Raw genomic sequence first — 16,052 nt, 5'->3', positions numbered from 1 at the left:
CTGTGACGACGTTCGACAAACAATTGTCACGATCAACCTCGTAACGCCCAATCAATTCCGCACCGATGGTCCTTCGTTGCTCTTTATGGTGTCCTATTAGGCGGCGAGGATCCGGCGAGTATACACCTCTCAGTAGCCAGTTGGTGGACGAGTGTGTCAGCACTACCAACACAGACGTCCAGCTGGGCAGCTTGGTGTTTGATTCTGATCCGTCGATCACCTCGAATGATAGTACCCTCACTTTCCAACATTACGGGAGCGACAGCTGCGTGCGGCCGTCCTGCACGCGGGAAATCAGAGAGGTAGTGCCGCCTTGTTGCAACCACGACAGACGCTTCGCCCAACGACTCAGCGTGCTTTTGTTAGCTGCTCTGTTTCCATTGATATTCTGAAAGTGCCTATGAATATCAGCGATGTTCTGGTTTTCCGCAAAAAGAAGCATAATGGCAGCTGTCCGAGGGAACGCACCTCCGTCATAGACCCCATTTTGAAGACTACGTATAGTGTCTACCAGAACTTCATGAAACTGTAGGGGCTCAAGCGGGAATTTCCCAAAACAAATGCTGCATTTTAACCGAAATTGGCCGATAAAAGTGTTGCATTAGTTACTGAACGTCATTCTTATTAACTTTTAAAGAAAGTAAGAATTATTTCAGAGTCTGTCACCATTTTGGTTTTGAGGATTCTCATTTTTTTTTTTAATATTTAGAATGCTTATTGCACTTGCTCTCGTTTCTGACTGATTGCGGCGGTGGAGCTATACCACTGTGGTAAGAAATTCATGTGTGAATGGACTTGAAAATGCGGAACTGTCGGCCGCATGACCAACGAATCCAACGAGTAAACAGTCGGGGAATCTGGGTCACGATGATTATAGTGGTAGCTGACACACTGCTCGCGCTCGCGCTGGTCCGAGATTTGCGGCAGCGCTTTTCCCTTGTCACTAATGCCAAAACAGTGGCTCGTTCCCCGGCAGGGGGATCTGGACGTCAACGTACTCTATGATTCTTCCTGGGGACCACGAGAAGAGAAGCTGTGGCGCGTGCGTCACGAAGTTAGGCCTGTACTCGCTCGCTCGCTCAGCTCAGCAAAGAAAATGCTGTTCTAAATCTGTTAACTCGCAGCTGGGGGCGTAAGTACTAACAAGAATTGCATCTTCTACTGGAATCCTCTATTATCAAGTCGTGATATTGATTTGATTTGATTTTAACAGGGAAGCAAAAACAACATAGTCCAACCATGAGTTTCATTCCTCTCCTGAACTCAAGCACAGGATTGAGAGACTTCTCTTAGAACATGGCTTCGGCATCAACACCTTGTCATCTTTTAGCTTTTGGACCTCAGCCCATGCTGTCTCCTTGTCCAGTTTCATTGTTTTATTTTGATCATCGCCTTGGTGATTGTCAGGACGGGTTCCGGTCCAATAAATAGTGTCATCGACCCTATCCTGTCAACCTATCGGCTTTCTCATTACCATTAATGACCATGGACCCACAATAGGATTACCCTATTGCTTCCCCCTAGCTCCACAAGGACTCTGTAGCATTCTTCCACGATCTTTGATCTTATTGCAGAGGCTACCAGTGCTGACAGGGCTGCTTGGCTGTCTGAATAAATGACCTCTGTAGCACCTCCCCAAATTCTCCTCCACGCACACCCTGATAGCAGATATTTCTGCTTGAAACACAGTGGCCATCTTCCATAGAGAGATTGCACTCTCTAGCGTTGGCTGCAGTCTGTATTCTTCATCCCCAACACCTTGGTCTGTTTTCGAACCGTCAGTGAACCAGACTATGTCCCCAGTACGGTATCGAACTTTGCTCTCCCAGAGCTCTCTACTTCCAATTACTACACTGAAATGCTTGTTGAAGCAGCTGGGATTTATTATATAGTCGGCCGGCATTTCCCCAACCATACCTATGTCTACCTCACTCAGTATTTTAGTGTGAAATCCTGGATACCCAGTGAGTTTCACTTTTTGCCAGTTTTTAACCTGTATGCTCCAGCTGCTACTTTCATCTTTACCCACGAGGTGTAAAGGGTGCATGTCTACCATGGTTTCCATCTCATTAATGGGTGTGCTGCTAATTACGCCTGTAATGGATAAGCAGGCCAATCTCTGCACCTTGGCAAACCCTTAGCAGCTACGTGCTGTTGTACCTTTTTCCACCACACTGTAGCCCCATAAGTGATCACAGGTCTTATTACCGTGTCGTATATCCAGTACATACTCTTTTGGCTTAAGCCCCAGTTTTTACCACAATCTCTCCTGGTACTCATTAGAGTATCTTTAGTCTTGAAGCAGGCGCTCCTTATGTGAGGGGTCCACGATAGTTTCTCATCCAGGGTTACCCCTAGATATTTCGCTATCCCCTTCAATGGTAAAGTTACATAGAGAAGTTTGGGAATCCAATACGTGTGCTGGATCTGCTTCCTCGTAAATGGTACTACAGCCGTCTTCTTTGGAATGACCTTTAGAACCTGTTTCTGCAACAATTTTGCACAATGTTCAATGCTCCTTGTGTCATAGCTCTGACTGTACTTGAAAATTTGTCAGGTATTACTATGACAAGATCGTCTGCGTATTCCTGGCAAAAGTACTGTCTAGAGTTTAATTCTGCAATGAGTTCATTCACCACAGTGTTCCACAGTAGAGGGGCAGGACACCCCCCCCCCCCCTTGTGGACAGCCTCTGGCTGTGTTGATTACCATTTTTTTCTTGCATCATGGTGGCTTCTACCTTTCTAATACTAAGCATTGCTCTAATCCACCTGCAAATGGTGGTCTCCAAGCCATGCACCTCTGCTGCCTTAACCATCGATTCGAAAGCCGTTTTGCTAAAGCCCCATCAATGTCCAAGAAGATGCAGAGGATTATTTCCTGAAAGAGTAGAGCTTTCTTCACCTTCCCAACAAGTTGGTGTAGTGCAGTTTCACACGATTTTCCTGGTTGGTATGCATGTTGGTTTATGTGTAGAGGGATCCTAGTTAATCTCCTCTCCCTAACAAGCACGTGGTCCAGTTTTTCTAATGTTTTAAGAAGAAAGGAGGACAGGCTGATTGCTCCTCATATCCTTGGCCTTGGTATGATCAGTTCTTCCTGGCTTTGGAATGAAGACAACATTAACTGCTGCTAGGCGAAACCTAAATAACCTGCATAGGAATTTTATTATGTTCACTCCTGCTTGTTGCTGGAGCGCTGGAAAAATTCTGTCTGGGCAAGGTGACTTGAACAGTTGGAATGTTCCCACCGCCCATTGGATTTTACTGTGGTCAACACACTCTCTGGCAGATTCCCAGTTCTCCCTTCGAATACCTGAAAACCGATAGCTCACAGGAATCTCGTCCTGGTCTATATTGTCTGTCAGAGTACATTGAGGAAAAACAATGAGCCCTGAGGAGTAGTTCCAGCGTTTCATGTGCTATCCTTGTATACTCCCCATCCTCTAAGTTCCTCCTGGATTACTTGGTATCCTACTGAGGATTTTGTGAAGTCTGGCCTGAACAGCCGTGCCCTCTACCTCCTCACAGAATACCTTCCAGGACGCCCGCTTTGCTTGCTTAATTGCAAGATTGTATTTGACAAGGGCCTTCCGATATTCTGTCCATTGTTCTTTCCTTCTCACAATGTTAAACAGTCGTCTTACCTGTTTTCTCTGTGATTCCAGATTGTTGTTTCACCAAGACACATTCATATTCCTTCACTTCTTGGTGGCTGAGCAGTTGTCATGGTATGACGACATGATGGCAGAGGTCACTGACTCTGCTACCTCCTCAAACTCTACTGGATTCCTTGTTGAAGTAGTGACTGCCAATAGGCTTGAGTCGAGGTCCCTCCTATACGTCTCCCAATCCGTTTTCCTGGGATTCCTATAGGACATGGTCTGTCTAGTGCCCATTTCAACCTCGAACTTATACAGATGTGGTCTGATGAGAATGGCTCTAAAGCACATGCCGTTGTTTTACATAACAACCCATTAAAGTTGAACCGAAGGTTATGTCAATTACCTCTTCCCTTTTTATATTCCTAAATGTAGGTTCCTTGCCCCTATTGAGGATCTCTAAGTTATCAGCTAGAAGAAATTGTAGAAGGTTCTCACCTCTTCTGTTGGTGTCGGTACTGCCCCGCCTGAACTCGCTCGCTCGCTCACTCAGCTCAGCAGACAAAATGTGATTCTAAATCTGTTAACTCTCAACTGGGCGCGTACATACTAACGAGAATGGCATCTTCTACTGGAATCCGCTATTATGAAGTCTTACTGATTCACGGTACTACAAAAAAATTCAATTTAAGATCAAAACTCGACATAAATGCTATAACGGCGTGTTTATAGCATTTAGTCTCTACTGCTTAACAAGCCTCATTTCATACAAGGAGTGGTGCCTTATGCAACTGTTAACCATTTTGGCATGAATTTAATTTTGTTGTACCCCAGTAAAGCCGTAAGAAATTATACGTAGGCCTATGGAGTTCCTCGAATTCTTCCACGATGACGTCATAGCTCCACCTCTTGGCGCCTGCACTTACTAGCGAGCCAGTGCATGTATTGGCAAACCAATGCAGCAACACGTCAGTAAGTACTTGAAGATGACGAGCAGCTGATTCCTTGAAATACTGTGCAGCTTTGATAACATTATCCACCCGACTCCGGTGAACCACTAAATCAGTTATTACGTCGGAAATGTCTCAAACAGCACATGTCCCGAGATATTTATTTAGCGAGGACGTAAATTATGAAGTGTTTAAATATTAACCACAGCTCTTTATAGTTTCTTGGAGATGAAATAAATTTTTCGTTTCGTCTTTAACGTAGGATACAGTAACCATCAAATATACCGAACATGCACACTGTACTAGCTTTTCGGTGAACTACGTGCCTTTGGTGACTTTTGCTTCTATAACGTCACTATAGTTACTAATGCCTGTCTACAAAAGGCCGGGTCTGTTTATAGACCTTGAACAGCTAATTAAAGACCGTTAAAATTGTGGCTGGAGGCCAAGAATTTATTTTCTGAAACCACTTTGAATATCTAAAGTGCAGACGAACCCCGGACAGTCTTTCTATTCTGTACTCAGAAATTCTTCAGCCATTCAATAACAGACATCTTGCAGCAGCATTTTTGTCATGAAGAGTGGACATGACAGAGTTCAAATTACGATTCTGCTTAAAAAATTAGGCGGTATAAACATTCCAAAGAATTTTTTGTTTGTAGTTCAGACCCTCCTAGAGCACAAAACCATGTTTGTAATTACAGAAAAAATTCCTAGGCTGCCGTACAGTGTAAGGAGGACTGCTTCAAGGCTCATTTCTCAGCACTCCCTAGTTTTTAATGTACACACGGGATATGGACAAATTTTTTACGGTCATTAAAACTCTCGAATGTTCAGATGATTTATGCCTTTTTCTACTCATAAGGTTCTTGAACTTCCTGGCGTAGCTTTAAATATGACTATTCACGCATCAACTAGCTGGTTGGACGTAAAAGACTTCACAGTTTCAGCGGATAAATCTTGTGTAGTTCACTTCAACCGTAGAATAATACATTCGAAGGCCTTATACATTTGTTAGGAGGTCTTTTCTTCCTGCTGGTGACTAAAGGGTAGTTATTGGGTATGGTATTTGACATGTACTTAACATGAGCAGATCACATTTTCCATATAATCAAGAAAGTTGGAAGTAGCTTTAATGCAATAAGATCTGTTGATGAAATTATATTGGTGCAGACTTAAGGAAAAAATTTATGATCCACAAGTGACCGCAAACCTAATAGTAAATTAATCACTCTACTACGAGAAATATGAGGCAATCCTCCGCTGAAGCGCTCTAAACATAATCACGGAACGTTTGCCCTCTATTAGTGGTCGAATTAGGCCATTGCTTACCACGTGCCGCTTGATTCAAACATATCTACTTAATCCCATTTGGAACACCATTCAGGTTAATATTAAGTGATGTTTTATATCCTTGTATCCTCTTAGTAAGAAAAGGTAAAAGTATACTTGCTGGCCGTACTATGAGATTAAAGTGTGTTGAATATAATGATACAATCAATTAAATATATGTTAGAACTCACCTTTAATTACTCGTTGCGCTATGAAGGTCTTTCTTCCTTATGTGAATATCAGTCAAACAGCAGTCAGACAGCGTTACGTTTCCTTCATGGGTCAAAATTTTGTAAAACACGGGGAATATTTTCAAGGTATTTTTACTGAAGGCATACCAGTAATGTTCGCAGCTTAGTGCAGTTTTTAGAGAAATAGCAGTCAAATATTACCTGATGTGATTTCAGAGACATGAGAATTAAATACACAAAGATCTGTCGTGCCTTTGAATGATGCTCAAAATCTCGTACAGCAAATGGGGCAACTCAAATGTATCTCTAGTCTATTTTATTTTTTTACTTTAGACTACTTATTTCACAAAATATTTAATCCATTTTTACTATTTTTTTTATTTTCAGGTTTTTTCCAGAAAACATGAAAAATAATATATTTAAATGTCGATCGGTATTCTTTTATAGTCAAGAGTATATAGATCAAGAGCATGCAGAGAAATATCAATTTATGCTTTAATTTTACATGAATTTTATTGTTTCAACATCACATCGCGATCATCATTAACTGCACAGAAACAGGCCCTTTAGATCCGGGGCAGTAGACAAAAATATACAAACACATGTACATAAAACACATCGAAATGTTTAACACATCCAGTTCACGAATCAAGACTAAATGGAACTGTAACGTCACAAAGAGTGATTACATATGTTTGCTCATTTATTCATGTCTCAGGAATCCTTAACAGTGGCTGTTGCATCTGTTTCTTCCTGGATCTCTAAAGTTCTGTCGGTCCATCTCGTTCACCGACGACCTCTTCGACATCTACCATTTGGCTCATCTACTAATTCGTTTTATTGAGAGTACTCTCTGCTCGGAGAAAATGTCCTGACCACTGTAGTCTTCTTTTAGCACTCTCTCTCCTAATATAAGCTTCCTTAAACCACCGATACAGATCATTGTGCTTTTTTACCATCTTCCAGTTTCTATGTTGTACACTGTGCCATTACTTTTCGTTAAAATCTCCCTCTGAAAGGCGCAAATGCGCTCTTCCATTGTCTGTGTACTTGCCCATGTCTCACAACCACACAATATAATCAGTCCCACTAGTCACTCGTACAGCTGCATCTCGCTTTCCTGGAACACAATGCGTGACATGTGAAGGTAGTTTAAACTGTAATACACACGTTTCACATATGTTGTTCTTTGTAGAATTTCCTTCTCTATCTCTCTTTTATTCGACAATACTGACCACGGGTACTTGAATGTTTCGACACTCTAAATTCTGAGCGTCTATATAGATGACGCCCATATTATTTCGTCAACGTGGGACTATCATATGAATTGTTTTCTCATCGTTAGCCAGTAATCCCAGTTCGCTCGCTTCTAGCATAAATCGAGATGTATCTGCTGACACCTCATTAAGTGTTTCGACCACAGTTACCACATCATCTGCAAATCCAAGGACCGTCTCACTTCCAACCATCTCCATCACCCTATTAAGGTCAACTGCACGTCTCACCTTTTCCAGCGCAATGCTGAACAGAACTTGTGACGGAGGACCGTACTGTCTCAACCGATTCTTAATTCTGAAGGTGCTAACTATGTATTTGCGAAGCGTACTTGGCAGCTTGATACGTTGTAGCCAGCTGCAACAAACCTAAGGTGCTTCATTGGTATACTGAACTCTTGCATTATCTTCCAGAGGGATGAATGATAATGCAGTCGCCTGCCGGCCGGAGGCCAATGAACATAAGGTGTAATCTTTATCGCATTCATACAACTTCTCTATCACTGGTCTCAGTGTCAAAATATGGCCAGTGGCTGAGTGTTCCGTAGTAAACCCACATTGGTGTGTGCCTACGATCTCTCTGAGCAATTGTTTTATTCGATTTATTATCAGAGTAATACAACTTTATATCCTATCTCCAGCAGTAAGATCCTCCGCTAATTATACACTTTCGTGATATCGCTTTTTTTTAAAAAATCGGCAGATTTTCCTCCTGCTTGTCAATACGTGCAATAGAGTCGCCCAAGAGTAGGCAGACAGAATGTTTTGGTAATCTACTTACGACTTCATCCAGCTCTGCATAAAAGTCGTGTTTCACCTCAACATCTGCGTCGCCCAATGGTGAGTGACGGTTGCCGATGCAAATTTTATATACAGATACGTTTAATTCCATCGCACGAATGCGATCATTTATCGGCATCAACTTGGTAACAGCCGAAGATTCTTCGTTGTGTACAGTGAAACCAACTGTGGAATTCCTGTATGGGCGACTCTTTCCTGATACAGAGAAAGTATTGATCACTAACCTTCATGATTCCCTCAGGAATTTTTGTTTCGTGGCTTTCAGACTCGCTGAATTTGTAGCTACTGAGAGTATCTTTCAGTTTTGAATAAAATAATTTTGGATGTTAGGCCGCGTTATTTTATGTTTCTGAAATAAACCGCTTTCAGTTGTATATCAGCTTTTACAGGAATACGACCAGCTTAGCAATTTCGAATCAAACGTACAATTGATATTATGGTAATGAACAGATACTTATCCTAATGATTTATACTCTGTGACAAACAATATGAAACATTCATACGTCAGTTAAACATATAAGCCCTGATCTATCTGATAAGGGATGGTGGGGGGGGGGGGGGGGGCAGGAACTCACAAAATACTGATCAGCTCAATTTCTGACACGTTAAAAGCACTTTTAGCTACAACGAAAAGAGCTATATAATAAAAAGAAAAGGTAAAAACCCCATTTAGCAACACTGATAGCCCATGCTTAAGAAAACTCACTTCATAGCAGGAATCGGAGGACAGCAACCCTCCAACCGCCTCGCCGTGCGGGGCCACAGTGATAGTGTACTTAGGTCACGAAGGGCACTAGCGCCACCATAGTTTGCTCCTTTCATTGAAGGTAAACGCGCTTTCAACATGTTAGTTTCTCAATTTGTCAGCTTGAACTGTGGCGCCCTACTAGTCGCAGGTTATAGTATTTTATTTTGAGGAGATTAAGTCGCCCTCATTACCGTATCAGGGCTTAAATATTGCTTGTCATGAGCGTAGGTTATTAGGATAGGTATCTGTTTATTATCATAATTTTGATCATATGTTTCCAACCTTGTATATGTACACCCGAAGATGTGATTCGAAATCACGAAACTGGTCGTGTTCCTGTAAAAGTTCATATACATCTGAAAGTGTTTTATTTCAGAAATACGGATTACTTCAGCTGCGGGTGCCCTCAACAGAAAACTATTTGTAACGCGTTACTTTAAAACCGCCCTGAAGAGGACCGCAGTAAGTCAGTCGAAAAGTCAGCAATTTAATAGCCTTAGTGTTTTAAAATAACGCTACCTAACACCCAAAATTATTTTAATCAAAAATGCATTGCCCGTGAAAGCTTACGAACTTATATCTCTTTCAATTATTACGTTCCTCCTGACACGAGGCGCTTGATGTTCCATTAACCAGTTCGCAAACCGTTTCGCAGTCCCTTAACAAAGACATTACCAAAAACAATTCTGCATCAATCGCTGTTGTTCCATCATGGACAGTTGACATCGGCTAGTCAAGTAATTGTCAATGCCAATTAAATTCACCAACAGCCATGTAACTAAAGATGTTAAGCAATGAGTTGCCATCAAGTCTTCGAATGAAGCACTAGTGTAACGATTGAATTCACGACATCCAGAGATTTATGGCTCTGTTTGACAATTTCGTTTATTTAGAGAGATGCATATGCGGTCTGAAGATGACATAATCAGATGCTGAAACTGGTAGCCTTCAAAAAAAAAAATAAATAAATAAATAAAATAAAATAAAATAAAATAAAATGAAATAACATATTACACGACTGTTGATGAACTTAATTGACATTGAGAATTACAATTTTATAAGCCCGATATTTCTTCCTGCCTCTTCGCTTGATAACAATATTGTAAGCTAGCAGGTAATCAGGCGTCTGAGCGCGCGTCCAGTGGTGCGACTGTCACCTTCGGGGTCTCAGCCACCCTGTTTATTTTCGAAGTTCCTTCTTCTAGACAGGCTGCCTTCACCCCGGCTCAAGAGCCCCATCTTTTCAACATGTTTCATGTTTCAACATGAAAGACAGAATTACACAGCTACACCGGTGTAACGTTGTATGTAAAAGTAGCTATGTCATGAAGAGATGAATTTTTTGACACTTCATTTACATAGCTACCAGCAGCAGTTTGTGAAATATTTCAGTTTTACACTCAAATCTCGCATGAAGTTTTCTTAATCACCCTGATTATTTTCAAGCAATTACATTTTTTTAAAGTCTAGATATCCCACTGGTCAATTTGATACACCCCATCCGTGCACTTCCCAGTTTTCGATTGGCTGTTAAAATCCAGACAACATTTTTTTCATCAAATGACTAATTCATTTTTTTCTTTATTACCCCGACTATTTTCAGGAAGTTATTTATCGTTGAGAACTACGTCTCACAATGTTCAGTTTGATATCCCATTTGTCCCTTCCCCACTCTTCGTATGGCTATGAAAATTGGGACAAAATTCCACTATATTATTTCTAGGGAGTCTTGTTTTCACTCCGATCAATCGTTTGACAAATTTTTACACTGATGGCCCTCGACATCAAGAGAACTTCATCAGTAGGATGTGCATTTCGTGTTCCCAAGCTGAAATATCACAAGCAGTATTACAGTCTACAGACAACCGGGAGTGGGGGAGGGAAATGAATATTCAAATCCTGGAAATTATACGAGAATCACTGTTACATAGGTGGAGCGGCTCTAGGCGCTTCAGTCCGGAACCGCACTGCTGCTACGGCTGCAAGTTCGAATCTTGCCTCGGGCATGGATGTGTGTGATGTCTTTAGGTTAGTTAGGTTTGAGTAGTTCTAAGTCTAGGGACTGATGATCTCAGATGCTAAGTCCCATAGTGCTTAGAGCCATTTGAACCATTTTTAACTATTAAATAAACACAGAGATATCAGAGTCTAATTTTTAACGGCCCCATTTCGTTTAGTATTTGTCTCAAATAACGAAGTCGACCAACTGGCCAAAGAGCCCAGCTTTTCTGGCGCTGTGATGAATGTCAATCTATCATACCACGATTACAATTTATGGACGCGGAAACTGGCCCATTAGAATGGGCAGATTGTTGGTATCTTTCAGTGTGCGGTAAAGGTCAATACTAAGCTGAGATCCAACCAGTAATTAGAAGCACCTCTCGGTTTCAATAATTTCTGGCGAGCAGGATGCTGATAACTACCTTGGTACGAAAGCATATCAACCGTGATTCAACTCCTTCCCACTTACATAGGATAGGCTTCAAGGACAGCAACTTCTGCGACTGTCAGAAGAAAGAAGATGCAGATGTAAACTACTTGCTGTTTTCCTGAAACGTTTTCGAAGCACAGCAAGGTCATTTACTGCGGAACCTAGTAAAATTAACTGTTCCCTTTCCTACAAGTGCCCCTCTTTTACTATATCATGAAGATCCTAAAATACAAAAAGCCCATTTTGTTTTCTACAAGATAGTAACGTGTTCATACGAAATTTAGTGTTTTAGCTGTGATTTCATAAACATCTTAATCACCAGACATATGTTTCTCAAAATCAACTGAGTTCTTTTTTATATCCAATTTTTATCTATAGCTACTATTTCAAGTTTTCTGAGCTATATGTATTTTACTGTACCTGTGTGGACATTCTAAAATAATTTTATTCTGTTGTTCAAGCTTTTTACATTGGGGTTTCTCAGTATATAACGTTTTATATGTGTACCAATCTGTTGGCAGAATGGTTCAATAAACCAAAGCAAAATATAAAATATTATAAATAAGTTTATATTCAGGTTAAGAAAAATATTTATCTCACGTCCAGGCTGTCAATCAAGGCATCTTTTTGATAATTTCAGTAGCATATCGGAACATTTTATGTCTTTGCCACAAGTAATGTGTGAGTAGTTTTCAAGTTGACATAGAATAAATTATAGTCACCCGCTACTACTACCGTGCCATCTAATTTAGTTTGTAATTGCATTATTGTATGAGTGATGTAGCACGGGGCGTGGCTATTGCGCTTGTCCAGTAGCTACCTGTCAAACGCCTCTCCACTGCTGTACCGTAATTAACAAGCGCGGCAACGAGAAAACTACTGTCTGGATGACCCCTTTAGCTAATTAAACAGGCAACGTTCAAGTAATAACATTTTAATGTATGTTTATTACAATGTCTAGCATAGCATCCAGTTCTAATTGCAGTTTATTCACAGCACTATGACAAAAAATATTCCGACTGAAAGATGAGCACTGAGGAGAGCCAGACCATCTCCGCTGGTGTCTTATTTCTATTATGTCGTGACGACAACTCTTCACCAGCTCCTTCCTAATTTGCACTTGTTGTGTAATCAACTTTAGACCTTTGGCTCTCGTCGAGGACCTTCCCTTCTTTTCTCTTTGACACTGAAACTGAGTATACAGCACAATAAACAGCTGATAATTTTCATTCAAAAAGACCTCTGTTTTTGGAGTATAACGGACATCTGTTTACTGAGAAGCGCTACACTACAAACTGAGTGAATTTTAATCGTCACTTGTCACTGGACAGACTAAGAGTGTCGTTCATCAGCACCAAATACTTTTCAGGAATTTTTATTTCGGTTTACATAACCATATTACACCAGAAGGGGTCAATAAAGTGATGAATCAATAGTGTCTTCACGAAATAATTCATTAATTTCCTGTCATCAGATTTAGTCCATTTGTAGTGTCATGCACTTGTCCCGATGTATCATTACATCCTTAGACACGCAACTAACAACTTTGCTTCATAAAGTGTCTCCGGCCTCTTCAGAACGATGTGTGGTAAGTAGTATGACTAAGTGCGTTCTGGCGCAAATAATTTATTCAAAATGGCGGCTGGGATTTCCCCACCTCCTATGACATCAAACCCACAATAACATCACACGCCCTCCACCGCCAGGAAATCGCAAGAACTTTTCTTTATGGAAAATAGATCAATTGGGCTACCTCGACTAACCTAATGCCCCCCACCATATCCCCCACTCCTATGAAGTCACCCACGCCCCTCCACTCTCTCATCCCACTTGTGAATTGGCAGGAAAAAGACTCAGTCTGTGAGGAGCTGTAGGAGAGGAAGGACGTAAGGTATTTATTTATTTATTTTGTTGGGAAATATGACCTTGGCGGTATTACCCTGTTCTAAGGTATTTATTTATGTATTTTGGTGGGAAATGTGACCTGAGCGGTATTAGCCCCCTGCTGGACAGTTCTCCACATTCCGCCACCCCCTGCACCCATCTTCCACCACACCAATCTGACTTTCTTGGATAGTACACGGGTATGTTCGCCTTGAAATTTGAAGACCAAGTGCTCTAGTCCATAACACTGCCACCATGGGCTGCTCTAAACTATTCTACAGCCACCCCACACTTTTTGCTGTCCCCATCCTCACACTTTCTACCTGGAAATTTGTGGCAAACACTCAGTACATGCTGAGCTACTGATGTTTTAAGGATTTCTTGTGTGATCTAGTTCGTGATACTGTCAGCTGAAGGCGCTGGAAGAAGTTCAGTCTCAGTGGAGGCAGCTGTGTGTGTGTAATTAGTTCAATAGATAAGATGTTGGCGCTGAGCAAGGAGGGGTTCAATAGCCATATTACCTGTAAGCATCCAGGTGACGACTGTGTCCATAGCTCCCTATGTAAGGACTGGAAAGCATAGATAATGAAGAAGTGTAAGAAGAAGAATACTCTTCAGCATATAATGATGATGCAGCATGATGGGTTGAAGTTGTAGTTCACAGCTCGTGCAGATAGATGTTTGTGCTGGAACTATCAACCATTTTGAAAAGATTGGGCAGTCTTCCAAAGTGTAGCAGACAAGATGCTCATCCACTCTAGTGTGGTGTGTTTCCAATGTGTTCATTTGACGAGATGCTGTTGCTAAACAGGGAGGACTTTAATAACTGTATTTCCTGTAAACATGCACCTGAAGACCGTGTCCATAGATCCATATGTTGGGATTAGAAAGGAATGATAATGAAGGAGTGTAAGAAGAAGAATGCTCTTTAGCAAATAATGGTCGTGCAGTAGGATGGATTGAAGATGCATTTCAAAACTCACACAGATAGATGCTGGTGCAGAAACTGTCAACGTTTTTTGAAATGGCCAGTCAGTATGTCTAAGAGACAAAGGTGTATTCTTCAGCAATCTCAGACCGACTGTATTAGTTCCCAACATCACTACCAGAGGGCGTCTGAAACAGGCTTTGTTCCGCCCACCACTTCCCTGAGGACCCAACAGCATTCCCCTCCTCCCCACCTGAAGGGATATTATGTGCAGGTGGTACCAGCCAGTGTCATTCACAGTTAGTCAGTCAGCAGAATAAGAACCACAGCAAGCAAGGTCATCATCATCATCATCATCATCATCATCACCACAGAAGAAGTGGAAAACTAAGTACTCTTTATTTGGCTCTGTGTGTGTCTCTTCCCTGTTCAGTAGTAGTTCTTATAATGATTCTTCTTTGTCCATCAGTGGTAACCTTCAACATGCCGGGATGTGCTCAAGCAGTGGTGAGCTCAAACATGTTAGGACCTGCAGCACCATCAACAGCAGCAGTCATCAGCAGCTTGTCAGGACTTGTAGCACCAGCATCAACAGCGACAGACCCTGTAACAGAATGGGACAATAAGCTGTTATTATCCAACCTGCTCATCGATTTGTATAACAAAGGCACCCAGCAAGTCCCCAACTCACAGAAGAAGTGCGCTGAGGGTCCTACTCAACTGTGCATTTCGGTACTGGTCTCCGACATACTCACTATCCCTGAATATTCCAGTGTTACTGCAAGGACAGAGTGTAGATGTGGTGGATGAGAGGCTACTGATTCCTCCCACTGCTATAATTCTATTCATCTGAAGTTATAATTTAACATCTAGCGCTTCATAGTGCTTAAATACTGGTATTGAAGTACTGGTGGACACTGATTGGCATGTTGTGTTAGATATCGAAAATGTATCGAGAATTCTTAAAGTGCAGTTTACAGAGTTGGAATGGGATGAACCGTGTAATGCAAAACCCTACATTAATCAACAGATGGCCACCGAGTATTATCCTTCACATTCTCTCCCAGACATTTGCTGTGCTGGTCTGACGCTGTCTATCACATCACTATACAACGGTGCTGCACTCATGCTGAGATCAGGTGGCTGGTCCATTTATTTACAGCACTCCACTGTTAAAAACTTGTTTGGCCTGTTGATGATGCTATGAATTGTGTTGGAAATTTTGAAAATTCAGTTGCCTTGTGTTCAAACTGTGTACAAAGACATTGTGAACTATCTTCATGTGAATACCACGCATTTTGATGATTTATATCAATGTATCAATATGGTGCAAACAGAAGCTAATGCGCGGGCAGTAAGTTTGAGAGAAATACATGCTGAATTCTGTGCTTACAAGAAAGCTTGATTTTCTTAATTCTGTAAATGTGTGAAGAAAGAACAAATTGATTTTTTCGATGTGTTGTATGATTAATGAATAAAAGTGTATGTCAAACTGCATATGTCTCTTTTTTATTTATTTCATGTCTCTCATAGCACAAAAAGAACTAAAGCTAGTATTTTCACTGCAACGCCTATAATCCTACAATGGCAGAAAATTGTTTCAATCATGTCATCACTGGTCATTGTCAAACTGAATAATGAACTAGCCTTTCATGTGTATATATATCTAAGCTCCTTGTATACCCATTGTAGCTCAGTCGGTTAAGTAACTGAACTATAGTGGTAACATTTTTTTAAAGCCCATTGAACACCAAAACCCGATGTAGTTGGTACTATGGTAGGGTGCATGAAGCATCCTTGATAGAAAAATTTGTTGTAAATGATTAGTCTCATGATGGTGTGGAAGAAGGCCAGAAGAAGAAGAAGAATGGGATACTCCTTCCTGATACTATATGAGGTATAATTGTAAGTC

Source organism: Schistocerca nitens, chromosome 3 (genome assembly GCF_023898315.1).
Source record: "Schistocerca nitens isolate TAMUIC-IGC-003100 chromosome 3, iqSchNite1.1, whole genome shotgun sequence".
NCBI lineage: Eukaryota > Metazoa > Arthropoda > Insecta > Orthoptera > Acrididae > Schistocerca > Schistocerca nitens.
This window is presented reverse-complemented; position numbering follows the sequence as displayed.